Genomic DNA, 16,516 nt, shown 5'->3' on the forward strand with positions numbered 1-16,516 from the left:
CGCTTTGATTCTTCAAAAAAACATGGGAAACATGGAGTGGGGCTCTACCCACCACAAGCCCAGAGCAGTTAGCACATTTTATTTCTGTTTCTTTGAGACTTTTATGATTATTTTTTGTTAAAAAAATCCTCAGTGTGAGATTTCTTTTTTTAAGAGTCCTAGTTTCATGGAGAACCCATAGTTTCATCTCCATGATTTAAATAGACCTGCAGTTAGGTACCTGTGAATCTATCATAGCTTTATAAGCATTGAAGACTTAGCCTGTTATTCCCAGGGCCTACAACCAGAGGCACTGTTCTTCTGGGTCCATCAACATCAGCTAGAATTGATTACTTTGGCTTTGAGTTTACTTTTCATTTTAGCATCTGGAACTTTTGTCTTTTTGTTAAATTTTACTTTTAATTTAAACTATTTATCTTTGTTTTTAATATATTTTTATCCTGCCTTTCTAAGTGTTTGTAGTGAAGGAGATTGTTTGTAGTAAATTATTCCTCCAGTTTACTGGAATTGCTCCACCATTTTTTTCTATGAAGTTTTCTCCATAGTTACAATCGTATTTTGTGTGCAACTCAATGCCTTGGTTTTCAATTTAATATTATAATAGTAAGATATTCCTGTGTTACTACAAACTACTGAAAGTGTTACTCAAATTTCTGCATGGATGTACCATATATTACTTTACCATTTTACTGTATTTTGGCATTTAAGTTGTTTATAAGTTTTGCACTCCTGTAAATAATGCTATAGTAAATATTTTTGTCTCTTTTTTTGGCTTTTTAGATTTCCTGAGGACTGAGTCTAGGAGTGAAAATTCTAAGCATTTTATAACAATTTTATAAGTACTATTGATGGAATACACATGTGTTTATATAAACTAAGATTTCAAATAATGTGAAGAGATTGGCTTAGATACATACCACAGATGATGGCCAGAAGACATAATTAGCTCTAAACCATCATTTCCCAACAGGTGGCCATTTCTGCCTTGAGTACCTCTAGTGACAGTGATTGTACAACCTTTCTTGGTAGCTCATTTCATTACTTAAATTTCCAACATTACTGTTATAAAGATTTTCATAATATTTAATATAAATGACCTCCAAGCTATAAATATGTATCGGTGTCCTCTCACCTGCTTAATAATTAAGAGCTAATTGGTATCTATGTTAAAAAGTGTAGCTCATAGACACAAAAAAAGTGTTCAAATTTCTTCACATATAGAAATGAAAGCTTCAAGAAATGAAACAGAAAATGTAGCCCAGAAATAGTATCAGGGAACCTCGAAGAGAAATAAATTATCTAGCTGCCCAGCTATAGGCCAAAACCGGTGAAAGATCAATAGTAGTTACAAAACATTAAGTCTTCTGCCTTCAGGGAAGCAACTAAAATCTCTACCAGCAATTAAATAGCCCAAAGCAAGAATGTGAACCAATTGATCAAAGTTGTAGGGAGGACAATTTTGGCTTAGCGTAAAACTTTCTAAAAGTTGGAGCTATCCAAGCACGTAATGAGGTGGTGAATTGCTTAGCATTTAAGGTCCTTCTGCAGAAGCTGGGATATTTCTTATCAGTATATTAAAGAGGAGATTCTCACATTCTTGTCCTTCAAACATTTTTTTAGAATCATTTCTTCAGACAAAATCTTATGCTGAAGACTCATTTTATAAAATAGGGCAGCTCTAGTTATAGTGTGAGCTGAGCCTATCCACATGGCTACCTTCTAAAAACTCAAGTAGACCCTAAGGCAACACAGAATGTAGTTTGAAAATCCCTTGATGAAAATAGATGAGCTATGAAGACATGAAAAGACACGAAGGAAATTTAAATGCATTTTACTAAGTGAAAGAAGCCAGTCTGTAAAGGGCAATCTGTAAGAAGTCAATCTGTAAAAAGCCAGTTGCAGACTGTGTAATTCCAACCATGTGACATTATGGAAAAGACAAACTATGGAGATAGTTAAAAAAAAAATAAATGGTTGTAGGGGTTGTGGGAAGGAGGGATGAACAGACAGCACAGGGTTTTGAGTAGTGGAATACCCTGGTTGGTACTATAATGGTAGATACATGTCATTATATTGTTGAAACCCATAGAACGTACAACATCAAGAGTGAACTCTCATGTGAACTACAAGTTTGAATGATAATATGTCAACATAAGTTTATCACTTTCAAAAAATGTACCACTCTGATGAAGGATGTTGATTATGGGGGAGTCTATTCATTTGTGGTGCAGGAAAATACTTTTATCTTCTTCTCAACTTTGCTGTGAGCATGTAACCTTCTTTAAAAAGTCTTTACAATGTCCTTTGATACAGAAAACTAAACCAGATGACTTCCAAAATTTCTCCATAAGCTGAGATTCTGTGAAATTCTCTCATGTGTTTGTGTGTATGTGTTTGTGTGGGTTGGAGAAAAGTGAGGAGCTGTTTTGTGGAAACCCCATAATATTCTGACATCATAATCTATACCATTTTAATCATAATATATGGCAGCTTTCTCTAACTTTTTGGCACCAGGGACCAGTTTCATGAAGACAGTTTTTCCACTGACTGGTGGAAGTGGATGGGGAGAGAGCGGAGATCATTTCAGGATGAAACCGTTCCACCTCACATCATCAGGCATTAGATTGATTCTCATAAGGAGTGCACAACCTAGATCCCTCTCATGCACAGTTCACAATAGATTCATGCTCCTGTGAGAATCTAATGCCGCTGCTGATCTGACAGGAGGTGGAGCTCAGGCAATAATGTTCTCTTGCTTGCTGCTCACTTTCTGCTGGGTGGCCTGCTTCCTAACAGGCTATGGACCAGTGCTGGTCCGTGGCCAATTTGACTCTTTCTGAGAACCCACTTATTGGTTTACAAATAGACACCTTCTTGCTGTGTCCTCATATGGTGGAGAGAGATACTCTGTCACATATATCTGCTTAGAAAGGCACTAATTCCATTCATGAAGGCTCCCCACCCTCATGGACTAATTATCCCCTAAAGGTTCCACCTCCAAATATCATCTCATTGAGGATTAGAGCATTAACACATGAATATTGGGAGACACAAAATTCACTCTACAGCAATTTTAGACATTGTTTTGCACTGGATTTTTTTAACTTGAAAATTTATTTAATAATTTATTTTATACTGACACATACAGCACAACTTTTACATCTAAAACTGTATCTAAAGTTCTCTAGATACACACACATACACCTCTAATCCCATGTCACATTATTTCTTAAGAATATTAGTTCTTGGCTCTCTAATACTACTGTTGTTTCAATTCATTTCAATAAATTTCTCCAACACCCTGGTTTGTTAGTTCATTGATTTCTTCTCCTCAATGATATTTACATTTCTACCTCAGATACACATCTTATGTTTATCCTTTAGATCAGGAGTCCTCAAAGTGTGTGCACCTTTAGCATCATACAAGAAATTATCTTTCGTAGAAATCTAAAATCTTGGACCTCTTGAGTCAGAAGATATTGAATGAGGAACTTTGGGCATGGAGCTCAGCAGTCCATATTTAACAGGTTTTTCAGGTGTTGCTGACACAAAGACATTTGATAACAAATACTCTAGATCTTATCATTATTGGCAACTGCTAGACAATCAGTTTCATGTAAACCACTGTCTAGCCAACTTCCTATCTTTCCAGATTCTTCCCTCCAGAACCCAGTTCCTATTTTCAAAGTCTCTGATCCTTTCTCCATTCCATTACCTGCATAATGCCACTACTTTTACCTTTCCCAATTTAAAGTCTACATTAGATATAATGAATATTCCAATGCATGTATCAACTTCATAGGTCCTCTATTACTTTTTTCCTCGTTGAACTTTCTTGGCAAAGCAAATATCCTTATTTTAAATCGAATTCGGCAGCTATCCTAAATTGGTACCTTGTGAAGTTGAATGGGGCTGCAGAATAATTTACAGTCCCACCAATTGGTCTTTAAATTCAGTGAACCTCTTGAGGGTCCCTATGCTGCCTGGAAATCATACTTCTCATCCTTAGTCCATTTATTTTTCTTTTTTTTTTCTAGGCAAGAAATGTATTCCTTCTCCTTCTCCTTGCTCCTCAAACAACAAACACCTATGTATGCTAGGGCTGCCATAACAAATTAGCATGGACTGGGTGGCTTAAACAACAGAAATTTATTTTCTTACAATTCTGGAGGCTAGAGATCTGAGATCAAGGAGTCAGCAGGAAAAATTTCTTCTGAGGCTTCTCTCCTTGGCTTGTAGATAGCTGTCTTCTCCCCATATGTTCACATTGTCATCTCTTAGTGTATGTCTGTGACTTAATCTCCTCTTCTCAGAAGGGTACCAGTCATATTGGATTTGGGTCCACCCTAATAACCTATTTTAATATAATTACATATTTAAAGACCTTATGTCCAAGTACAGTCCCATTCTGAACTACTAGGGATTAGGACTTAAATGTATAAGTTTAGAGGGGGACATAATTCAGCACACCACACTTTCCTTTTTTCTCATCTGATTATCTTGCTTTTACAGTGAGAAAACTAAAGTGATCAGAGACTTCAGATTAATCACCTTGAAATTTTATTTCTGTAACTTCCAGGACACCACCCTCTCTTGCTTTCCTCTTTACCTTACTGCATGCTTCTTTTTGATCTCTTTTGTTGGTTTCTCCTCTTCTCCCAGTTTTTCAATGATAGAAATACCCAGTGGCTCAGCTATTTGACATGTCCTCTTCTCTCTGTATACTCCCCATCTCTTTGTTTTGGTGATCTCATCCAGTTTCTGGTGTTAAATATCATCTAAAATACAAATTCAAAATTCAAATACTGTCTTAAATTATTTGGGCTGCTATAACAAAATACCATAAACTGGATGGCTTATAAACAACAGAAATTTATTTCTCACAGTCTGGAGGTTGAAAAATCCAAGATCAAGGCTCTGGTAGATTCAGTGCCTGGTGAATGCTGGCTCTCTGGGTCACAGATGACACCCCCCAGCTGTGTCCTCACATAGTGGCAGGGACAAGGCAGCTCTCTGGGGCATCTTTAATAGGATCACTATTCCCATTCATGAGGACTCCACCATGATGACCTAATCACCTCCCAAAGGCCTCACTTCTTATCATCATCACCTTAGTGACTGTGATTTGACATATGAATTTTCTGAGAACACAACTTTCAGGTCATTGCATATACCTACCATCTCCTCTTGCTGTAGTCTAAATATTTGTGATTCTCCAAAATTTCTACATGTTGAAATCATAACTCCTAAAGTGATGGTATTAGGAGGTGGTGCCTTTGAAAGGTGATTAGGTCATGAAGGCAGAGCCCTCTTGAATGGAATTTGTGCCTTATAAAAGAGGCCCTAGAGAGCTCCCTTGCCCTTTTGTCGTATGAGGATAGAGTGAAAAGATAGCTCTCTATGAACCAGGAAGTAAACCTCACCAGACACTGAATTTTTCAGCCTTTCCTCTGATTTTCATTTCATACCATTGTGGTCTGAAAAGATACTTGATATGATTTCAGTCTTCTTAAATTTGTTAAGACTTGTTTTGTGGCCTAACATGTGATCTGTAAGTGGGGTACTAAAGTCTCCTACTATTATTGTATTATAGTCTAACTCTCCCTTCAGCTCTATTATTATTTGCCTTATATATTTAGGTGCTCTGATTTGGGTGCATATATATTTATAATTGTTCTTTTGATGAATTGACCACTTATTATATAATGACCTTCTTTGTCTCATTTTGTAGTTTTAGACTAAAAAGTCTTTTTTGTCTGTTATAAAAATAGCTGCTCCTGCTCCCTTTCAGTTTCTATTTTCATGGAATATTTTCTTTCATTTCTTCACTTTCACTCTATATATATCCTTAAAGGTAAAGTGAGACTCTTGAAGGCAGCATATAGTTGGGTCGTGTTTTTTCTATATCCATTTAGTATTGATTGGACAATTTAATCAATTTACATTCAAGGTATTAGGTTTTTGCTATTACTTTCAATGCCAAAGCCACAGTTACTTTTGCTCCAACCTAGTAGTTATTGATAAGTAAGGAGTTATTACGGCCATTTTGTTGTTTTCTAGTTGTATTGTAGCTCTTCTGTTTCTTTTTTCCTTTTACTGTCTTCCTTTATGATTGGGTTATTTTCTCTAGTGGTATGCTTTGATTTCTTACTTTTTGCCTTTTGTGTATCTACTATAGATTTTTATTCTGTGGTTACCATGGTGATTACTTAAAGCATCTTATAGTTATAGCAGGCTATTTTAAACTAATAATTAATTAACTTTGATGACACAGAAACCCACTACAGTTTTATTCCACCTTCCCCACATTTTATAATTTTGATGTCACAATTTACATTTTATATTATATATCCCTTAACAAATTTTGTAGGTATTATTATTGTAATAGCTTTGTTTCTTAAACTTCATGCTGAAGCTATAAGTGATTAACACACCATGATTACAGTGTTAAAGTATTCTAAATTTGACTGTGTTTATTTTTACTGAGTTTCATACTTTCATAGGTTTTTGTGTTACAAATTTACATCATTGTCTTTTACCTTTAAGGACTCTCTTTAACGTTTTTTTTTTGTAAGACAGGCCTTGTTGTGATGGACTTTCTCAGTGTTTGCCTGGGAAAAGCTTTATATCTCATTTCTTAAAGATGACATTGCTGAGTATAGTGTTTCTAGTTGCCAGTTTTTATTTTTTTTCCCCTCAGCACTTTGAAGATATCAGTCCACTCTTACCCGGCTGTAAAATTTCTGTTGAGAAATCCACTGGCAGCCTTATTAAAACTTTCTTATATGTGATTTTTTTTAAATTTTACTGCTTTCAGAATCCTCTCTTTGTCTGTAAATTTTTGACAGTTTGATTATGTCTTGATGTATTTTTATTCAGATTGAATCTGGTTGGAGAGCTCGGACTTCACCTGTATATTTATATCATTCCCTAGATTTGGAAAGTTTCTGCCATTATTTAAAAACAAACTTTCTGTTCATATGTCTCTCTCTTCTACTTTTTAATTTGCTATAACGTGAAAAAGTTGTTGTTTTGATGCTGTCTTATAAATCCCATACATATTCTCAATTCCTTTTTTTTTTTTTACTCTGATTGCATATTTTCAAGTAACCTGTCTGAATCCACAGATTCTTTTTCTTGATCATTTCTGTTGTCTATGCTCTCTATTGTATTTTTAATTTCATTCATTATATTTTTCTACCCCCTAATTTTTATATAATTTTTTTTAGAATTTCAATTTTTCTGTTAAATTACCCATTTTGGTCAGACATTGTTTTCCTACTTTTGGTGAATTGTTTCTCCACATTTTCTGGAAGTTTGCTGAGCTTCTTTAAAACAATTATTTTGAATTATTTGCCAAATGGCTCATAAATATCTATTTCTTCAGGGCTGCTTACTGGCTCTTCATTTTGTTCCTTTAGTGGTACCATGTTTTCCTGATTGTCCATGATCCTTGTGGCTTTGCGTTGGTGTCTGCATATCTGAAAAACTAGGGACTTATTCCAGTCTTTGCAAACTGGGTTTGTCCAAGAAAGCCCTTCAACATTCAGGTCATCTAGAGATTCTGGGCAGGCCATCTGGTGTGGTCTATGAGTGGCTTTGCTGCTAGAGTTCTCAGGCCGACTGACCTGGTACCTGGGTCAGCAGGTGGGCAGGCCTGGTGCCTGAGTCTGTAGAATTGAGCCTAAATCCTGGATACACTGTAGTGGACTTGTTGATCGGGTCCCCAGTGTTGACCCTGGAGCCTGGGTATGTAAAGGTGGCCTGAACCCTTTATCCATGGGGACTGATCTGGTACTGGAGTGGGCCAATAGCCTTAGTCCATGGGGCAAGCCTGGGTCATGGGTCTTGTGTCCACAGGGGGTGGCCTGGAGCCTGGATTTGCAGGAATGCTGCCAGAGCCTCAGTCCTTCGGGGCCAACCTGGCACCAAGGTCTACTGGCATGGCCTGGACTATGGGTCCACTGGAATCTGGGGCCATAGCGACTATCTTAGAGCCTGGAATTGGCCTGGTTTTGGAGTAAGCATGGGGCCTGGGCCCATGGGGGCTAGTCTGGAGCCTGGTATCATGCATGTTGTAGTAGTGTCTGGAGAAATGGGGGCTGCCCTGGAGCATGGGGCCTTAGGGTCTTGCCTGGAGCCTATGTGTATAGATATTGACCTGAAGGCTAGATCTATGAGATCTGACCTGGGTCCTAGGGTTGCAGGGACAGAGCTGGAATCTGGGTCCACAGGAGTGGTCCTAGAGCTTAGATCCATGGGGCCAGGCCCAGTGCTGGGGTCTGTTGGAAGGGCCTGGACCTTGGGTTTGCCTGACATATGGGCTGCCCTGGAGGGTGGAGTGGCAGAAACCAGCTTGGCACTGGGAAGGTCTGGAGTCTGTGTTCACCATAGGTGCCAGTCTGGTCCCTGTGGCATAGTGCTGACCTAGTACTAGAAGGGGCCTGAAGCCTGAGGCTATGTGGATACCTACCTGGCTCTGGGCAGTTCTGAAACCTGAAGTGAACCTAGAGCCTGTGGTCACATGTGATGTCCTAGTCCTGTGTGGCTCTAGAGTCTGTATCCACATAAAGCTGTGTTCATGAGTGCCACTTGATGACTAGGGAAGTGGAGGTCAGCATGATGCTGGGTTGGGGCTGAGCCTGGGACTGCAGGGCCAGCCAGTTTCTGGGGGCAGACTGGAGCCTGGGGCCACCAGAGCCTGACTGGCCCTAGAGCAGGCCTGGAGTCTGAGTCTGCCGGGGTGGGTCCTGGCACTGGGGTAGCCTGAAGCCCAGAACCATTGTTGTGGTCAGTCTGGCGGTGTGATGAACCCAGAGACTCAATTCACAAGTATTGATCTGGAGTTTGGGGCTATAGGGGCCTGCCTGGTGCTGAGTTTTACTAGAATTGGCCCGTTTTTAGAGTCCAAGGTGATGTCCAGTGCTCACTTCCTTCTTCATCCCCCCATGTGGTTGGGACAGGGGTGATGTGTATAATATAAACTCTCCTTCTTGAACCTGCTTCATCTTTTCTTATTTATGTTCCACACCAGGTGCTGTCATCTGTCACTTGGTTTCCTTAATTCTTGTGAAGGTATTTCCACAAGTGGATAGATATTCACATGGATATTTCTGTGGGGAGGGAGGTGAATGTTGGAAGGTCCTAGTCTGCCATCTTGTTGATATTTATCCTTTGCAAATGAGACCACTTAAGGTTTGTCCTCTTAGCAATTTTCAAGTATAAATTAGATCATTTACTAGAGTCATCATGCTTTTTGTTTTGGCAAAGATTGTCTTAATTTTTCCCTCAGATTGACTCAGTTTTAGACAGATTTCTTCCTGTGTTAAGGATTTTGATCCACCGCTCACCCCAGCCTTTATAGAGTCTAGATGGTCTAAACACAAAGCTCCCTCCCCTAGGTTTTTGGAGCATTTACCCTAGAAAACCTGGAATTATAATCATGCTGTCTTCACTTTTGAGATGTAAATCGTTTAAAAAGCTTTTTATCACTTTTGTAACCCAGGACTGTTTAAGGAACTGAAAGCCATCCCTTTGAAATGTAATCATAGCACAAGATAGAGTCTCTATTTCCCAGTCTCTGTAGGATGGTAGAGACCTAAACTCAGGAGGCAAGCACCTTGCTTTAAGTTATTAAATTAATTTTTCCTTTGGGTAATGTCAAAGGAAACAGAGATAGCCTGTGATCCTTTTAATCCCAGCTCCTAAAAATTCTCCTGCCCTTTGTATCAGCAGAGTTGAGCTCAGACTGAGTTTTGATCTCTCTCTCAGAGATCAGAAGATTGCAGCAGCCTTGAATAAAGTCTTCCTTGCTTGTTTATTTTGGTACAATGCAATTTTTGCTGTGACAGTTTTCATTGTAATTTTTTGTGGTGTTTTCTAAGAACCTAAAATAGTGCTTGCCTACCTGTTAGGTGCTAAAAAATAGTTATTGAATGAGGGAATGAGTAAATGAATTATTTTTCTTTTTTCTAGTGGCCAGATTTCTAAATTGTTGACACAAGACTTTCTAAAGCATTCTTTCCTTCAATCTTGAAATCCTAAAATATTCAAAATGGTAATTGCTTAATCAGTCTCATAGCCAAACCCTTGGCTTATCCAGGGTAAATGGATAGCATGAATAATAAGTTATCGATTTTGGAAGCTACTGAGATTTGGGGGTTGTTATTACAGCATAACTTTGCATATCCTGATTGTATTTGGCCTCTAAAATCACATTGTAGAAGGAAATTATGGAAAATTAAAATAAAAGATTGATGATAACTTTTCTTAACATTCCAGTGAATTTAATTAAATAAAACTTTCCAATGAGTGGAAAGAAAAAAAAAATCTATCTTCTCTTCACCAACTGAAAATACAATATATTTGATTCTGTAATTTATTTTATTTTATTTTTTTTTTGCCATGGAGTCTCTCTCTGCCACCCAGGCTGGAGTGCTGTGGCGATCTCGGCTCATTGCAACCTCTGCCTCCCAGGTTCAAGCAATTCTTCTGCCTCAGCCTGCTGTGTAGCTGGGACTACAGGCACGTGCCACCACACCAGGCTAATTTTTTGTGTTTTTTTGTAGAGACGGGGTTTCACCATGTTATCTAGGATGATCTCGATCTCCTGAGCTCATAATCCGCCCGCCTTGGCCTCCCAAAGGGTTGGGATTATAGGCGTGAGCCACTGTGCCTGCATGATTCTGTAATTTTAATGTGATCTCTAATTAATAATAAATAATGGGCAAAGTGAATATTATTTTCTCTGAATGGATTGTATCAAAAACTCGACTCAAGAATGATAATCTTCTCAGTTTGGTTTTTAGGTTTAACCCTCTCAACTCTCAAATTCTAAATAAATAGACTGTTAACTTTACCTAATAAGAAATAAAAAGTGTTTCTACATTTCTGTTGTAATTTGAAAATATAACACAAACTTTTATAATCTTTGAAGAGTATTTGGAGGAGGGTATTCAAAATAACTCCAATAAAGAAGGTTTTCTCTCTTTTCACTGCTCATTTCAGCTGAGGGTTTCCAATTGTCACCCACAAGCCTGTTGCCAGTTACCCTTGAGGATTTATGGGTTCTTCAGAGAAAATAGATAAAAACTAGAATAAGATAATTATTTCTTTCAGTTTCTAAAGTTATTTCTCTTTACCAATGTCTCTCTTCTGTTCTTCCAAATGTTTCTGTTTATTTCTTCATTATCTAATACCATTATGACAGTTTTTATTTGGTTATACTCTACCCCTATTTTCCTTTGCTGAGTTCTTCCTTGTGAGATAAATTCTGATGCTAAAGTTGAAGTATAGCATGAAGCACTGGGTAATATGCAAACAACACTGGGCTTAAAAAAAGCTGTCAAGAATTAGGGATAGAAAAGGAATTCCATGTAAGCCAGTTTAATAGGAGGATAAAGACCTGGGCTCAGAAAAAGTTACAGAGGTGAAAGAGAGAGGGAGGGAGAGAAGAAAGCATGTGAATAAGGAAATTGAGATAGAGGAAAGAGGTTTCTACTGGATTTAGAAAAAGGAAAACATTTAGGAGAAGACCATGAAAGGCAACTCAATCTAGTCAGGCATTTGAAACTTGGAGTAAGGAATGAAGGGTTCTCTGGGAAGGGCATGAAAGATGCCAAAAATGAATTTGATGTGCAATATAGTTCTCTCTGTAGTTAGCTATATAGTTGAGATTGTAATGTTGGAATTTTTTTTTTTTTTTTAACCACAGAGATTCCCTCACTTACTAGGGGTTGATATTTTTAGTACTGTCAATAACCTAGAAAAAATACAAAAAGGAATGAAGTGACAAACAAGAAAGCTGGATGGAATAATAGGGGATGAATGTGGTCACAGGGTAATGAGTAAGTGGTCATTAGCAGGTCCTTGGGCACCATGTAAACACTGCAGTGTTAAGAACTTGCAGGATGTTGTGAAGGTTATATAGAATCACACATGTGAATGCTCCTTGCACAGTGTCTGGTACATAGTAAGAACTCACTATCCCTTCCAAAAGAGGCCAGTCATTTTATTAATGTATGGAAGGAGTGTGGCGGCCAACAATAACCATATCAGTATTTGTCATGTAACAATCATCTCTAGGATATTTGATTGCACCTGGAACATTGGGAAAAAGAGCTGCATTATAGTTCAGCAAAAGGAAACTGATGTTTAGTGATGTTTACAACATGCTACTTGGCATCTAAATCTATAAACAATTCCATCAATTAGATATTACATATATCAGTTAGATATTTTATATATATTCTGCTCACTGTAGAGTACATATGAAAATACATTTTATATATTAAATTACATCTTGAGCTTCAGAGAGTTGAGGGATCTTGCTTGATATGTCCAGTAAATTTCCAGTTGAACTCCAATGTAAGGCCAAATCTGTGACCAAAGTTCAAACTGTGTTTCGTCAAACTACACTTCCATTTTATATGAAATTATGAAAACAGTGACAAATTTATCAAAAAAGGCAACATCCTATTCCATCTATTTATTGTACTAAATGTCTATTTGGGAATTACATTTCCATCCAAAAGTTATTACCTTATTTTTATAGGTTTCCTAGAACTTTGCATCAAGTGTAGAATGGAAATTGCCCCTGGGTTTGCATGAATATATTTCTTGCAGATAAATATATTTTTATAGAGTTTTTTTTTAGTCTGAAATTTTGCTCTCAGTTTTCTAACACTTATAAAAACTGCTTTTTCAGTAGAATGTGTTAATCTACCTTGAACGTTTCTACATGTCTTTTGGAATAACAGACGAAAACATTTATAAAACAGATTTGTCTTCAAGGGACTCCTGCACTGGGATGCCCTGTTTCAGCCCCTTGCATGCAGCTCCTTCTTTCTTTCTACTGAAGAGTTGAAGGCAAGGCTTCACCACACTTTATATCTATGCAGTTTATAATGTACTTTAAGTTCATAGTTTCAGAAATCATTAGATCTGAAAGGGACATTAGAGAGGATTTATTCTAGCCAAAACACCTAGAAAATAGACTCAGAGAGATAAACTTTCTTGCCCAAGGTGAGGCAACTAGTTAATCATAGAACAAAATGAACTACGTTGTATTAGCATATAAATTTAAAATTTTCTTACCTAAAAAAGTGAAAATACAAAATGAGGGAGGTGGTTCTGAGCTATTTTCCCTGAGATGTGCAAATTTAGGTTCCTAACTGTATATAATTGCCACAAAGTAATTTGTCTCACTCTGACACAGTGCTACTACTGTATCTCTGTTCCTTTGAGGGCGAGAGCCAAGTACTCATTGACTCAGAGGGAGCAAAAGCAGCCTCTCAAAATGCCAAAATGTGCTCACGAGGGGCTGATACTTCAGACAGGCTTTCTTCTTCTGAGGGTGCCTAAACCATAGTCTTGAGCTAATGAGACTCCAGTAGAATGAAATCAAATACTCAAGTTAGCATATATGAAACAATGAAAGGAACTCACAAACACAATGAAAGGAACCACTACCGGGTTTCTTTAGATTATATTTTATTCTAGTGAATATAAAATAAGAAGTTGATTTTAGATATTTAGCCCAGTCTTAAAGACACAAACTCTATTCAAAGACTAGTGGATGAAGCACAAGGCAAAGAGTCAGAATCCTTGGGACCCTCTTGGGTATATTTGAGACTCTGGGCAAATCCCTTTACCTAATGGGGACCTCAACACTCATTATTAAAAAAAAAATCAACATGGGGTATAAAGCATGGTTTTTATGTTGAAAAGGAAAGAAAACTCATAAAGGAAAATGCAGTTTATTCGCTTGTTTTATTAAGATAATGAAAACCCCAGGGATAATGTGTTTTACACTTGATCTTAGCCAAAAGGCTAAGAAGTGATTGAAATACTGTGTTTTAGAGCTAGCTTTAGACAAAGCCTGTTTCTCCGGGTTGGGCACCATTCTTAGGTGTTTTCCGGCATTGTCAGGCTCCGTTCTCTCTTCTTAGTAATCCTAATGGATGAGGCTGTCTGTATCCTGAGAGCTCCCAATTAAAATCCCCTCAGCATTTCTGGCTTTAATTGGTCAGCCTTGATCACATACTTTCTCTACTAGTTATTGTGGCCAGAGTGACTGATTAAAAAGAAAAAAAGATCAGCTATCTTTACTACTGTAGCCAGTGGTAGGGACAGTTCTTCCTGAGTTACAGACAATGCAAGAATTGTGGTGCCTGCAGGCAAATCACAGACCCAAAGAAAGGAAAATAGATTTTGGGAAAGCAAAGCAACAGATATCCGTCACAAATGACCAGTCACCTTTCTTTCTTTCTTTTTTCCTTTTTTTTTTTTTTTTGAAATAAGGTCTCACTGTGTTGCCCAGGCTGGAGTGCAGTGGCATGATCATAGCTCACTGCAGCCTTGACCTCCCAGGCTCAAATGATCCTCCCACCTCAGCCTTCCCAGTAGCTGGGACTACAGATGTACGCCACAACACCCAGCTAATATTCCTGTATTTTTTGTAGAGACGGGGTTTCACCATGTTGCCCAGGCTGGTCTTGAACACCCGAGCTCAAGTGATCCTCCTGCTGTGGCCTCCCAAGCACTTACTGGGATTACAGGTGTGAGCCACTGTGCCTGGCCAACAATTATTTTCTTAAAAGGCCTTCCATTTTTATAGTCAGTGGGCCCAACACAAAAGGAGATGTCTTAAAGAAATACAATGTATAAGCCATATTAGAGTCGGGTCTGTTTACAGCTGGAGTAGTGCTGGAGACATACCTGCTGAGCTGGTTTTTCTTCATCTCCCTTGGTAGTGCCTCTGAGTGAGTCTTCTAGGATTTACAGGAGGAGAATTTGAAAGGCATTAGACCAGATGATCTCTCAGGAGACTTGTAAACAGAACGTTCTATTATTACCATCCCTTCTTGACTAGGTCATAAGCTCCCTGTGGGAAAGTACTCAGTCTTTGCTTTTGAGCTCCATGTTCCCTTGTTACTGATCTCAGTATACACTCATAAAGGTGTCAGTTATTTTCATGGTTATACACCTGTTTTTCCACAATGTTAACCCCTAAATATTTTTTCCAGTCGAATCTGCCCCTCTTTGGAACCCAAAGTGCTCATAAAGCTGTAAGATAGATGCAATCAGCTTTTTTTCTCCCACTCAACAGGCACAAATTACTCTTTGCTGTAGAGGAATATGCTATTTACCAGGCTGCTCTATCGAGGTGTGTGTGTGTGTGTGTGTGTGTGGAGTGGGAGTGTGTGTGCACATGTGTGTGTTTTTGCAAATGGTAATAACATTAAGTCTCTTTGCCTAGATGCTCCATTCCATTTTAGCAAAATGTGGAGTGAAGACTAGGGAGAGTTTTAGTTAGATCTGGCCCTTGAGATAGTAATAAAAGTTAGCTGCCTAAGCATTAAATAGCCTTGTGAAGCTCTCCTTGCAAATCTCCACCAAATGTGTGCAATGACTTTCTCTTTCCACCTCCCAACTTAGCTTTAATACTGTAGTTGCTAATGATAATGCCTATTTTTTTTAAATAGTGCTGGTGATCTTGATTTTTTTCTAACTCTTTGGGGATATTTTAGTGTTTAACCAGTATGAACTACTTGTTCTTCAGTATTTCAGCAAGTGAGGCTCTGCTTCAGTTCTGTATCAGCTACAGGCTATAAACACTTCACACTATAATGTATTGTGGAAAAGGAAAGAGAAGTTCATCTAGATTACTCCCATAGTAAATATTAACTTTTTGTTTGCCAGAATTTTCTATACAAACCCTTATTTTTGTGTATTATTATATATTCCAATACAAAATTAAAAAGTCACATTGTCATTCTATTGAGTCTAAAGATGAGGTAGTTCAACAGCTTTAAAAGGAAATGAATTTTGTTTATTTATACAATCAGGACTCTTGCCTCAGATGCGCTCCCAGAAAACAGAACTATGGCATATCTGCAAGACACCATGTACTACAAATGTTATATAGGCATAGTACCAAGTATAGATATAGAGTTATGAAAAGAAAAGAAGAAAAACAAAGGTGTGGTTTGGTGTTTTTTTGTTTTGTTTTGTTTTTTTGCTTAAAGAGCTCATAGTCTAATAGAGGAGAAAAAAGCAGAGTTATATCATTGGATACGTTTTCTTAATCTTGTGTACTGTTGTGACTGAGTTGAGCTTTGGAATTAGATTCTCATTCATTGAGAAAAGCCTGAGGAAACATGTTAATAGAAACATATTTCTGTGTAAGGTATTAACTGGAGAGATGTAGGGATCATAGTGTCCTCAGTGGCAATTCCTTAAGGAAAATTATTTTCATAATTGTATGACATAAATAATCTTGCTTCTCTGTGCAATGAAATATGTCCTTCCCACTGCCAATGAGAAATATGTGCCAGACATTTCTTGTTTTTCTTTATCTGTCTGGAAGCTCAGAATCAAATTCAACTTAATAACTATGTGGCATTAATTTAACAATTTCTTCATGATTTGTTACTTGTATTTTACTTTAATTTTTCTCTGATCCTGGATTTTTTCATATTTTTATAGAGTGTGGAATATATTACTTGTGAGTCAC

The 16,516-nt window shown here is 37.7% G+C and overlaps 1 long non-coding RNA gene across 1 annotated transcript; it reads right to left on the reverse strand.

The window, feature by feature from the left end:
• Nucleotides 1–4,173: 4,173 nt before the first annotated feature.
• Nucleotides 4,174–14,824, reverse strand: LOC129490476 (uncharacterized). Its single transcript, XR_008660265.2, has 3 exons — nucleotides 14,719–14,824; nucleotides 4,610–4,778; nucleotides 4,174–4,354 (listed from the first exon to the last, which is right to left on the reverse strand). It is a non-coding gene; the product is annotated as an uncharacterized lncRNA (long non-coding RNA).
• Nucleotides 14,825–16,516: the final 1,692 nt, after the last annotated feature.

The sequence above is a fragment of the Symphalangus syndactylus genome, chromosome 9 (assembly GCF_028878055.3).
Source record: "Symphalangus syndactylus isolate Jambi chromosome 9, NHGRI_mSymSyn1-v2.1_pri, whole genome shotgun sequence".
Classification (NCBI taxonomy): domain Eukaryota; kingdom Metazoa; phylum Chordata; class Mammalia; order Primates; family Hylobatidae; genus Symphalangus; species Symphalangus syndactylus.